The sequence below is a fragment of the Nerophis ophidion genome, linkage group LG26 (assembly GCF_033978795.1).
Source record: "Nerophis ophidion isolate RoL-2023_Sa linkage group LG26, RoL_Noph_v1.0, whole genome shotgun sequence".
Lineage (NCBI taxonomy): Eukaryota > Metazoa > Chordata > Actinopteri > Syngnathiformes > Syngnathidae > Nerophis > Nerophis ophidion.
The window spans coordinates 33,934,689-33,947,932 of NC_084636.1; the positions used below are offsets into that span (position 1 = coordinate 33,934,689).

Sequence of the window (13,244 nt, forward strand, 5' to 3'; positions counted from 1 at the left end):
TGAATGTGCCGGAGTGTCTCCACATTTGACCGGCGATGACAGACATGGCACAGAGATGTGTGGATAACCTGCAGATGCATTTGCAACGATAGTCAACGAAATCACAATGGTGAGTTTTGTTGATGTTGACTGCCAGCTAATCGATGCTAACATGCTATTTACCGGCGGTGCTAAAGCAGACATGGCACAGAGATGTATGGATAACCTGCAGATGCATTTGCAACTATAAAGCCAACAAATTCACAAAGGTGAGTTTTATTGATGTTGACTGCCAGCTAATCGATGCTTACATGCTATGCTAATCGATGCTAACATGCTATTTACCGGCGGTGCTAAAGCAGACATGGCACAGAGATGTATGGATAACCTGCAGATGCATTTGCAACGATAAATTCAACGAAATCACAAAAGTGAGTTTTGTTGATGTTGACTGCCAGCTAATCGATGCTTACATGCTATGCTAATCAATGCTAACATGCTACTTACCGGCGGTGCTAAAGCAGACATGGCACAGAGATGTATGGATAACCTGCAGATGCATTTGCAACGATAAATTCAACAAAATCACAATGGTGAGTTTTGTTGATGTTGACTGCCAGCTAATCGATGCTTACATGCTGTGCTAATCGATGCTAACATGCTATTTACCGGCGGTGCTAAAGCAGACATGGCACAGAGATGTGTGGATAACCTGCAGATGCATTTGCAACGATAAATTCAACGAAATCACAATGGTGACTTTTGTTGATGTTGACTGCCAGCTAATCGATGCTTACATGCTATGCTAATCGATGCTAACATGCTATTTACCGGCGGTGCTAAAGCAGACATGGCACGGAGATGTGTGGATAACCTGCAGATGCATTTGCAACGATAAATTCAACGAAATCACAATGGTGAGTTTTGTTGATGTTGACTGCCAGCTAATCGATGCTTACATGCTATGCTAATCGATGCTAACATGCTATTTACCGGCGGTGCTAAAGCAGACATGGCACAGAGATGTATGAATAACCTGCAGATGCATTTGCAACGATAAATTCAACGAAATCACATTGGTGACTTTTGTTGATGTTGACTGCCAGCTAATCGATGCTAACATGCTATTTACCGGCGGTGCTAAAGCAGACATGGCACAGAGATGTATGGATAACCTGCAGATGCATTTGCAACTATAAAGCCAACAAATTCACAAAGGTGAGTTTTATTGATGTTGACTGCCAGCTAATCGATGCTTACATGCTGTGCTAATCGATGCTAACATGCTATTTACCGGCGGTGCTAAAGCAGACATGGCACGGAGATGTGTGGATAACCTGCAGATGCATTTGCAACGATAAATTCAACGAAATCACAATGGTGAGTTTTGTTGATGTTGACTGCCAGCTAATCGATGCTAACATGCTGCGCTAATTGATGCTAACATGCTATTTACCGGCGGTGCTAAAGCAGACATGGCACAGAGATGTATGGATAACCTGCAGATGCATTTGCAACGATAAATTCAACGAAATCACAATGGTGAGTTTTGTTGATGTTGACTGCCAGCTAATCGATGCTAACATGCTGCGCTAATTGATGCTAACATGCTATTTACCGGCGGTGCTAAAGCAGACATGGCACAGAGATGTATGGATAACCTGCAGATGCATTTGCAACGATAAAGTCAACGAAATCACAATGGTGAGTTTTGTTGATGTTGACTGCCAGCTAATCGATGCTTACATGCTATGCTAATCAATGCTAAAATGCTACTTACCGGCGGTGCTAAAGCAGACATGGCACAGAGATGTATGGATAACCTGCAGATGCATTTGCAACGATAAATTCAACGAAATCACAATGGTGAGTTTTGTTGATGTTGACTGCCAGCTAATCGATGCTTACATGCTATGCTAATCGATGCTAACATGCTATTTACCGGCGGTGCTAAAGCAGACATGGCACAGAGATGTGTGGATAACCTGCAGATGTATTTGCAACTATATTACGTTTCCTTCCGCCCACATTTAATGCAAAAAAAAACACTTACCAATCGACGGATTTAAGTTGCTCCAGTGTCAAAAGATGCGAAAGTCCTGGTCGTTTGGTCCGCACATTTTACCGGCGATGCTAACGCAGCTATTTGGCCATGCTATGGCTATGAATAGCGTCAATAGCTATTCGCTCAATATCTTCAGTTTCTTATTCAATACTTTCATACTCCAACCATCTGTTTCAATACATGCGTAATCGGTTGAATCGCTTAAGCCGCTGAAATCCGAGTTTGAATCCGAGCTAATGTCGCTATATCTTGCTGTGGTATTCCCATTGTTTGTTTACATTGGCAGCACTGTGTGACGTCACGGGGAAATGCATAGTGGTTTCGAAGATAGCGAAAATAAGGCACTTAAAACTTTATTTAGGGATATTCCGGGACCGGTAAAATTTTGAAAAAAACTCATGAAAATATGCACACTGACAAAGGGGACATTCATAATAATAATAATAATAATAATAATTTAAAAAAAGATTACATAATAGCTGCGTAAAGTGCCCCAACCCCCCAAAAAATTGTTTGTCAACACCACCTTAAACTTGTTTGTGCTGAATTTAAAAAAAAAACAACAACAATTGTTATATTTTATTATTCGTAATTAAGCCATTCAACGTTAATACATACTGTATTAACCCAGTATATATCTTATATTTTATATTGCTATATTTAGTCTATTTAGGCCTGCTTTGTCCTTTCCATCCTAACTTTTTCCATCCTTTGTAACTGAGCTACTGTGTGGAACAATTTCCCTTGTGGACCATTGAAGTTTGTCTAAGTCCAAGTCTGAGTTTAAGTCTAAGTCTAAGTCTAATAACATCAAAACTATGGACTCCATGAAGGATTTTTCTTTTCATTTTGTGGGGAAAAATTAAATACATAAAAATGTGAAATTGTTCATTATTTTCTTGACTTGAAAACTTTAGTTAAAATTCCAAGACCACAAATATTCCATCCATTTTCTACCGCTTGCCCCTTTTTGGGGTTGGTACACCCTGGACAAGTCACCGCCTCATCACAGGACTAACACATACAGACAGACAACACAACTAAATTAATATTTGTAATTTATTATGAATTCATATTTTTTTGTTTTGTGCATATTTTGTCATACTTGACTAATATTTTGTCATTAAAAATGTTAATTTTCTTCATTCATACAGAATTATTTTTTGGGAATAAAGTCATATTTTGGTGTTGAAATACTATTCAGTATGTTTTTGTTTTGTGGCGTTTTATTTTCCTAAACTAATATCTTTTTTTTTTTTTTTTTTTACCATTATTGGTAAATAAAAGGTTTGGTATGTCTATAATATTTCATGAACTCCTTCATGTTAACGGAACTCCAAACATAAAAAAAATATGACTTTGAGGTGATTTTTTTTTTTTTTGAAGCAACAAAAAAGAGATTTTTTTTCTTCCGGAGGGTCATGCGAAGGTCTCACGGAGGTCAAAGGCCGCAGGAGGTCCAGCTGGGTCTCCTGCAGCCAGAGAGAGAGATCACATGACCCAGGATCTTCTTCTACCCGGAGGACAGTTGGGAATGCCGCCAGCCATCTCGGATTCCGAGCGTCTAAAAAAAGCCGCGGCTGGAATTCCGCCGAAGCTTCAAAAGCATGAAAATAACGCGGAGACACTTGGGTGACCACGACAGTTTGCATGTTTGTAGTTAGCATTTTTGAAGATGGCGAGGTGATTGTGGAACGTCTTTTGGAGTTTGAGGCGTGTTAACTCTTTCACTGCTGGAGGCTTTGCAAGAAGACTGAAGAATGTTCCTTCATGCTATCAATAACTATTATTATTAATAACCTGCGACTGTACACCTGCTGCCTGGCAGCCAGAAAACACCCGGAAATATCAGACTCCAGTTTGGATGGCAGGCCAGCTGGAAATGTCCTGAAATGTTCAACTATTTTAAAATGGGAAAACTATTTAAAATATGAACTTGTTTTGTAATGTGGAAATACCTTCAAATGTGATATTATTTCATAAAATGAAAACATGTTAAAATGTTTAAATATCTTAAAATGTGATATCATTTTATAAGATAAAAGCATTTGTAAATGTATCTTAAAATGTGAAAATATCCGGAAATGTTCAACTATTTTAAAATGGGAAAACTATTTAAAATATGAACTTGTTTTGTAATGTGAACATAGCTTAAAATGTGATATTATTTTATAAGATGAAAATATCTTAAAATGTGAAAATATCCGGAAATGTTCAACTACTTTAAAATGGGAAAACTTTTTAAGATATGAACTTGTTTTATAATGAGAACATAGCTTAAAATGTGATATTATTTCATGAGATTAAAACATTTTAAAATGTTTAAATATCTTAAAATGTGATAATATCCAGAAATGTTAAACTATTTTAAGTTAGGAAAACCATTTAAAATATTAAATTGTTTTATAATGTGGAAATAGCTTCAAATGTAAAAGTTATCTAAAATATGAAAATATTTTAAAATGTTAGAATATCTTAAAATGTGATATTATTTTATAAAATGAAAATATCTTAAAATGTGAAAATATCCGGAAATGTTCAACTATTTTAAAATGGGAAAACTATTTCAAATATGAAATTGTTATATAATTTGGAAATAACTTCAAATGTGATATTATTTTATAAGATAAACACATTTTAAAATGTTTAAATGTCTTAAAATGTGATGATATTTTATCAGATGAAAATATCTTAAAAGATGAAACCATTTTAAAATGTTTAAATATCTTAAAATGTAAAAATATCCTGAAATGTGAAAATATCCTGAAATGTTCAACTATTTTTAAATGAGGAAAAATATTTAAAATATGAAATTGTTTTATAATGTGAACACAGCTTCAAATGTGATATTATTTTATAAGATGAAAATATTTTAAATTGTTTAAATATCTTAAAATGTGAAAATATACCGAAATGTTCAACTATTTTAGAATGGGGAAACTATTTGGATATTTTGATAAAACATTCCTTAAAACAGCCTACTACTTATAATATAGGTTTTTTAAACATAAGATCATTGTCTCCCAAAACGTTATTAGTTAATGAGGTCATCAGAGACAACAATCTTAACGTCATCGGTCTCAGCGAAACCTGGCTTAAACCAGACGTTTTTTGCGCTAAATTAGGCATCTCCTCCTAACTTTACACATGCGCATATTGCCCGTCCCCTTAAAAGGGGCGGGGGTCGCACTAAAATACAACGAAAACTTTAACCTTAGTCCTAACATAAATAATAATATAAATCGTTAGAGGTGATTACTATGAGGTCTGTCACTCCGCTGCCTCTACACCTGGCTGTTATCTACCGCCCCCCAGGGCCCTATTCGGACTTTATCAATGAATTCTCAGAGTTCGTTGCTGATCTAGTGACGCACGCCAACAATATAATTATAATGGGGGACTTTAATATCCGTGTGAATACCCCATCAGACCCACCGTGCGTGGCGCTCCGGACATGGGAGGAGTTCGGGGAAGCTATGGAAAACAACTTCCGGACGGCTTCGAAGCGATTCTGGACCACCGTCCGCCGCCTCAGGAAGGGGAAGCAGTACACTGTCAACACCGTGTATGGTGCGGATGGTATTTTGCTGACCTCAACTGTGGGTGTTGTGGATAGGTGGAAGGGATACTTCGAAGACCTCCTCAATCCCACCAACACATCTTCCTATGAGGAAGCAGTGCCTGGGGAATCTGTGGTGGACTCTCCTATTTCTGGGGATGAGGTTGCCGAGGTAGTTAAAAAGCTCCACGGTGGCAAGGCCCCGGGTGTGGATGAGACCCGCCCAGAGTTCTTTACAGTAAGGTTCTGGATGCTGTGGGGGTGTCTTGGTTGACAAGACTCTACAGCATCGCGTGGACATCGGGGTGGTACCTCTGGATGGGCAGACCAGGGTGGTGGTCCCTCTCTTTAAGAAGGGGGGCCGAAGGGTGTGTTCCCACTATCGTGGGATCACACTCCTCAGTCTTCTCGGGAAGGTTTATTCAAGTGTACTGGAGAGGAGGCTACGCCGTAGAGTCAAACCTCGGATTCAGGAGGAACAGTGTGGCTTTCGTCCTGGTCGTGGAACTGTGGACCAGCTCTATGCTCTCAGCAGGGTTCTTGAGGGTGCATGGGAGTTTGCCCAACCAGTCTACATGTAGTTTGTGGATATGGAGAAGGCATTCGACCGTGTCCCTCGGGAAGTCCTGTGGGGAGTGCTCAGAGAGTATGGGGTATCGGACTGTCTTATTGTGGCGGTCCGCTCCCTGTACGATCAGTGTCAGAGATTTTTTATATCAAAAATCCTTGAAAAAAAATGTTGCAGAGCAGCTAAATGAACACTTAGCGTCCAACAATCTATGTGAAACCTTTCAATCCGGTTTCAGGGCAAATCACTCGACGGAGACAGCCCTCGCAAAAATGACTAATGATCTATTGCCAACGATGGATTCTGATGGGTCATCTATGTTGCTGCTCCTCGATCTTAGCGCTGCTTTCGATACCGTCGATCATAATATTTTATTAGAGCGTATCAAAACACGAATTGGTGTGTCAGACTTAGCCCTGTCTTGGTTTAACTCTTATCTTACTGATAGGATGCAGTGCGTCTCCCATAAAAATGTGACCTCGGACTATGTTAAGGTAACGTGTGGAGTTCCCCAGGGTTCGGTCCTTGGCCCTGCACTCTTCAGCATCTACATGCTGCCGCTAGGTGACATCATACGCAAATACGGTATTAGCTTTCACTGTTATGCTGATGACACCCAACTCTACATGCCCCTAAAGCTGACCAACACGCCGGATTGTAGTCATCTGGAGGCGTGTCTTAATGAAATCAAACAATGGATGTCCGCTAACTTTTTGCAACTCAACGCCAAAAAAACGGAAATGCTGATTATCGGTCCTGCTAGACACCGAACTCTATTTAATAATACAACTCTAACATTTGACAACCAAACAATTAAACAAGGCGACACGGTAAAGAATCTGGGTATTATCTTCCACCCAACTCTCTCCTTTGAGCCACACATTAAAAGCGTTACTAAAACGACCTTCTTTCATCTCCGTAATATCGCTAAAATTCGCTCCATTTTGTCCACTAAAGACGCTGGGATCATTATCCATGCGTTTGTTACGTCTCGTCTCGATTACTGTAACGTATTATTTTCGGGTCTCCCCATGTCTAGCATTAAAAGATTACAGTTGGTACAAAATGCGGCTGCTAGACTTTTGACAAGAACAAGAAAGTTTGATCACATTACGCCTGTACTGGCTCACCTGCACTGGCTTCCTGTGCACTTAAGATGTGACTTTAAGGTTTTACTACTTACGTATAAAATACTACACGGTCTAGCTCCATCCTATCTTGCCGATTGTATTGTACCATATGTCCCGGCAAGAAATCTGCGTTCAAAGGACTCCGGCTTATTAGTGATTCCCAAAGCCCAAAAGAAGTCTGCGGGCTATCGAAACATTTAAGTCTCACCTTAAAACTAATTTGTATACTCTAGCCTTTAAATAAACAGCCTTTTTAGCCCAGTTGATCTGCCGTTTCTTTTCTTTTTCTCCTCTTTCCCACTGGAGGGGGTCCGGTATGGTGGCCATGGATGAAGTACTGGCTTTCCTGAGTTGGGACCCAGGATGGACCGCTCGCCTGTGTATCGACTGGGAACATCTCTGCGCTGCTGCTCCGCTTCCGCTTGGGATGCTTTCCTGCTGGCTCCGCTGTGGACGGGACTCTCTCTGCTGTGTTGGATCCACTTTGGACTGGACTCTCGCGGTTGTGTTGGATCCAATATGGATTGAACTTTCACAGTATCATGTTAGACCCGCTCGACATTCATTGCTTTCGGTTCCCCTAGAGGGTGGCAGTTGCCCACATTAGTGGTCCTCTCCAAGGTTTCTCATAGTCATCATTGTCACCGACGTCCCACTGGGTGTGAGTTTTCCTTGCCCTTATGTGGGCTCTACCGAGGATGACGTTGTGGTTTGTGTTGTGGTTTGTGCAGCCCTTTGAGACACTAGTGATTTAGGGCTATATAAATAATCATTGATTGATTGATTGATTGATTGATTTACACTTGGTCATAATTCATCACATTTTATGAGGTAAATTTCATGTTTAAATCCAACATGACTTAATCAAGGCTTTACTGTGTGTGGTGACAGTTTGACACGGTAACAGACTATTTAGATTCCCATTATTTTTAATGTGTTGCCCTCTACAGGTGCCTGGACAGAGCAATCAAAGCACTCACCTGGGAGTTCAAAGGTTGGGGAGGAAGTGCTTGAGGGGGAGGAAACCATCCACTTTTCACACCTTAGAAGAAACAAGCAAGTGATGTCATCATAAAAATCCTCTTTAGTTCACAAAAAAACGTATCATTGTCTGCCAATCAAAGGACACGTTGAGAAATGTCGAAAAAAAATCCCACCTTTCGAGTCTATTTTTTTATGAATATTTATAAACCAAGAATGAATAAAAGTCCTGTTAATTTATTATATATTTTGTTTTTTTTATATATTTATATAAAAAGAGAAAAATAAATGCTTTATTCTATGAAGTTTTAGAAAAGAGTGTTTATATTTTAATTATATATTTTTCTTCTAAATATGTATGTATATATATATACTTAAATATATATATATATATATATATATATATGTATATATATATATGTATTTGTAAATAAAAGAAAAAATAAAATGTTTGTATTTATTTATTCTTCTATTTTTTATTTGAACATTTATAAAAAAGAAAAAATAAAGTTTTCATTTTTTGTAAATATATTTTTTCTGTTTTCATATATATGTGTATATATATATATATATATATATATATATATATATATATATATATATATATATATATATATATATATATATATATAAATAAAACAATAACATATATTAATTTAGTTTTTAAGACTTTTTTATTAAATGTATATAAATAAATGTCTGCGATGAGATGGTGACTTGTCCAGTGTGTACGCCGCATTCCGCCCGATTGTAGCGGAGATAGGCACCAGCGCCTAGGGAATTTGCGGTAGAAAATGGATGGATATATAAATGTATATATACATTTATTAAAAAATATTAAAAAATAAATTAAAACATGTTATTTTTTTGTACATACCATTTATTTTTACTTTAATAAAAATTGTTTAAAAGTATATAATAACATAAAAACGAGTTCCTTTTTTTGCTTTTGTATATTTTCTTTTTTTAAATATATAAAAACAAAAACACATTTTTTTATCTTTTTATAAATATATGCATAAAAAGTGATAATCACTTTCTTTGTTTTGTTATATACTGTACATATATATATATATAAATGATAAATGGGTTGTACTTGTATAGCGCTTTTCTACCTTCAAGGTACTCAAAGCGCTTTGACACTACTTCCACATTTACCCATTCACACACACATTCACACACTGATGGAGGGAGCTGCCATGCAAGGCGCCAAGGAGGAGCCATCAGGAGCAAGGGTGAAGTGTCTTGCTCAGGACACAACGGACGTGACGAGGTTGGTACTAGGTGGGATTTGAACCAGGGACACTCGGGTTGCGCACGGCCACTCTCCCATTGCGTGTATAGCCCTGCAATGAGGTGGCGACTTGTCCAGGGTGTACCCGCCTTCCGCCTGATTGTAGCTGAGATAGGCACCAGCGCCCCCCGTGACCCCAAAGGGAAAAAGCGGTAGCAAAATGGATGGATATATATATATATATATATATATATATATATATATATATATATATATATACACTTTTTTTTTAATCACACATCAAATGCAGCTGAGATAGGCTCCAGCACCCCTCGCGACCCCAAAAGGGACAAGCGGTAGAAAATGGATGGATGGATAATAGGCTCCAGCACCCCCCGCGACCCCAAAAAGGGACAAGCGGTAGGAAAATGGATGGATAGATGGATGAAAAAGATCTAAAACAGGAGAGATCTAAAACAGGAAAGTGTATTCCATTTCAGGTCACCTGGCGCCCCCTGCTGGGAGAGTCTGTTGAAGTCCAGCGAGGACGCCCTGGGGTGACTCTTCTGTGGGCGTGGAGGTGGTGTGGGAGGATGCTCCTCCGCCCTCCTCCTGGCGTCCTCCACGGGCGTGCACCCATTTGCATACTTCACTCATTTACACCAAAACCTTGGTCGGGTCCTGGTGCTGATGTGCAGGTCCTGAGAGGAAGACCCTGGGAGGAAAAAGAAGAAACTCTTCAGTTTGATCAAGTCCACTTCGACTTGTTTACGTCTCTTTGTTGTTGTTGTTCTTCTTCTTATGCAATTTGAATGGCGTGGGCGTGGCCTCCTCTGAACAACACGTAAGAAGCCTTTTCTTGGAAGGCTTCCTTCAGAGAGGCCCCGCCCACAAAAGTTGCATCATAAGCATTTTTACCATTAAAAAACTTGTGTTTGTTTGTATTTTGCTCCCAAGTAATTTTGTTCTGTTTGGTTGGATAAAAAAGACACATTTCTCTCCATGACTTCCCAACAAAATGTGCAGGAAGAGGTCTTAATTAATTAATAATTACACATTTGTTCAAGTTTTTAGGGAAATATTACAAAGAGCTCATCATTTATAAACACAGAAAATGTTGGAATGTTTTTCTTTTTACTAGAGATCCACCAATGTGGTTCTTTCCAGGGCCGATACTGATACCGATTAATGCAACCAATATTTGAAGGCGATATTAATTTTCCTTAATGGTGATTTAAAGATGAATATTATATATATAGGCTTATTAGTGATTCCCAAAGCCCAAAAAAAGTCTGCAGGCTATAGAGCTTTTTCATTTCGGGCTCCAGTACTCTGGAATGCCCTCCCGGTAACAGTTCGAGATGCCACCTCAGTAGAAACATTTAAGTCTCACCTTAAAACTCATTTGTATACTCTAGCCTTTAAATAGACTCCCTTTTTAGACCAGTTGATCTGCCGTTTCTTTTCTTTTTCTTCTATGTCCCACTCTCCCTTGTGGAAGGGGTCCGGTCCGATCCGGTGGCCATGTACTGCTTGCCTGTGTATCGGCTGGGGACATCTCTGCGCTGCTGATCCGCCTCCGCTTGGGATGGTTTCCTGCTGGCTCCGCTGTGAACGGGACTCTCGCTGCTGTGTTGGATCCGATTTGGACTGGACTCCCGCGACTGTGTTGGATCCATTATGGATTGAACTTTCACAGTATCATGTTAGACCCGCTCGACATCCATTGCTTTCCTCCTCTCCAAGGTTCTCATAGTCATCATTGTCACCGACGTCCCACTGGGTGTGAGTTTATCCTTGCCCTTATGTGGGCCTACCGAGGATGTCGTAGTGGTTTGTGCAGCCCTATGAGACACTTGTGATTTAGGGCTATATAAGTAAACATTGATTGATTGATTTCAGTAAACATCTGGACAAGGATTTAAGGTATTTTTTTAACATTATTTTGTAGTAAAGGTGTGACCAGGAGTGACATAATGTTTGATGTTTTCTTTAATTTATCATCAAAAATCATCCAACACCTTTATTACGTGTAATCAACATTTTATTTCTAAATATCTCCTGGGAAAATAGGTAAAAATATGACATTTGTCAACATATTCACACAAAGTTAGCATTTTAGCTGAATGACGGAACATGAAACTCGTGGCGCTCTATTAATGAGCTCACACGCCCGAGTGTTGCGGGGGCTTGTCGAGCGACTCCATCGTTGCAGTGGCGAAACAAAACAAAATGGGACTGGGAGGAGCCAGGAAAGAATGAGAAAAACTGGATTTCCCTGCTCCCAAAAAATGAGAGTTTTGAGAGGTAGGCGGAAGAGACTAACTGTAAGCCAGCACTCCAGGAAGTAGAGAAAGGGGGCGTGGCTGTGTGAGTGTTGCGGTGGAGGAGACCGAGGAATACTTCTCAGGACGAGAAGTCCTGAGAATAAATAATTGGCTACTTTATTTTTGTACATAATAAATATTAATATCATAAATGCTTATTTTGTATCTGCTGATTAGTCATCTTGTCCTTGTAACAATTAATAGATCAATACAAAAAGGGTCAATACCAATATAAGTCAAAATGCCAAACATCGGTACTGATAATCGGCCGTACTGTAATCAGTCAATCTCTAGTTTTTACTTTAAATATATGTTTATATATATATATATATATATATATATATATATATATATATATATATATATATATATATATATATATATATATATATATATATATATATATATATATATATATATGTTTATGTGTATATATATATATATATATATATATATATATGTATATATATATATACATACACATATATATATACATGTGTATGTATATATCCATCCATCCATTTTCTACTGCTTATTCCCTTTTGGGGTTGCGGGGGGCGCTGGCGCCTATCTCAGCTACAATCGGGCGGAAGGCGGGGTACACCCTGGACAAGTCGCCACCTCATCGCAGGGTCAACACAGATAGACAGACGACATTCACACTCACATTCACACACTAGGGCCAATTTAGTGTTGCCAATCAACCTATCCCCAGGTGTATGTATATATTAAAAATAATGTCAATTCATGTATATATGTATATGTATAAAAAATATAAATATATGTATATATACATACATATGTATACATAATTATGCATGTCCATATTTTTTACCTTTAACCACTTTATATACAGTGTATATATATATATATATATATATATATATACATACATATATAAATACATACATATATAAATAAATATACATTTACTTTCATATATGCATATATGTACATATATATTAATATGTATGTTTATATGTATGCACGCACACCCATATATATATACATATATACATGTGTATGTATATATATATATATATATATATATATATATATATATATATGTATTAAATATATATATATATATATATTTCAATAATATAAATTCATTTATAAACATATATATGTACATATACATTCATATGTATACATACATATGTGTATATATATGTATGTATGTGCATGTTTTACCTTTAACCACTATATATATATATAAATATATAAACAGACATATATGTGTATATATATATATATATGTATATATATATATATACGTACACAATATATATATATATATATATATATATATATATATATATATATACATTCATATATATATTTATTCAATATATAAATATAAATGTATACAAACCCCGTTTCCATATGAGTTGGGAAATT

At 37.5% G+C, this 13,244-nt stretch overlaps 1 protein-coding gene across 1 annotated transcript in view; it reads right to left on the minus strand.

The window, feature by feature from the left end:
* nhsa (Nance-Horan syndrome a (congenital cataracts and dental anomalies)) overlaps nt 1–13,244 on the minus strand; it is a 181,408-nt gene that overhangs the window by 143,244 nt on the left and 24,920 nt on the right. Inside the window, exons 2-3 of the mRNA XM_061888492.1 lie at nt 10,022–10,231; nt 8,282–8,343 (exon numbers count right to left, since the gene is read on the minus strand). The gene's annotated coding sequence lies outside the window, so the exon portion shown is untranslated. The remainder of the gene's footprint in view (nt 1–8,281; nt 8,344–10,021; nt 10,232–13,244) is intronic.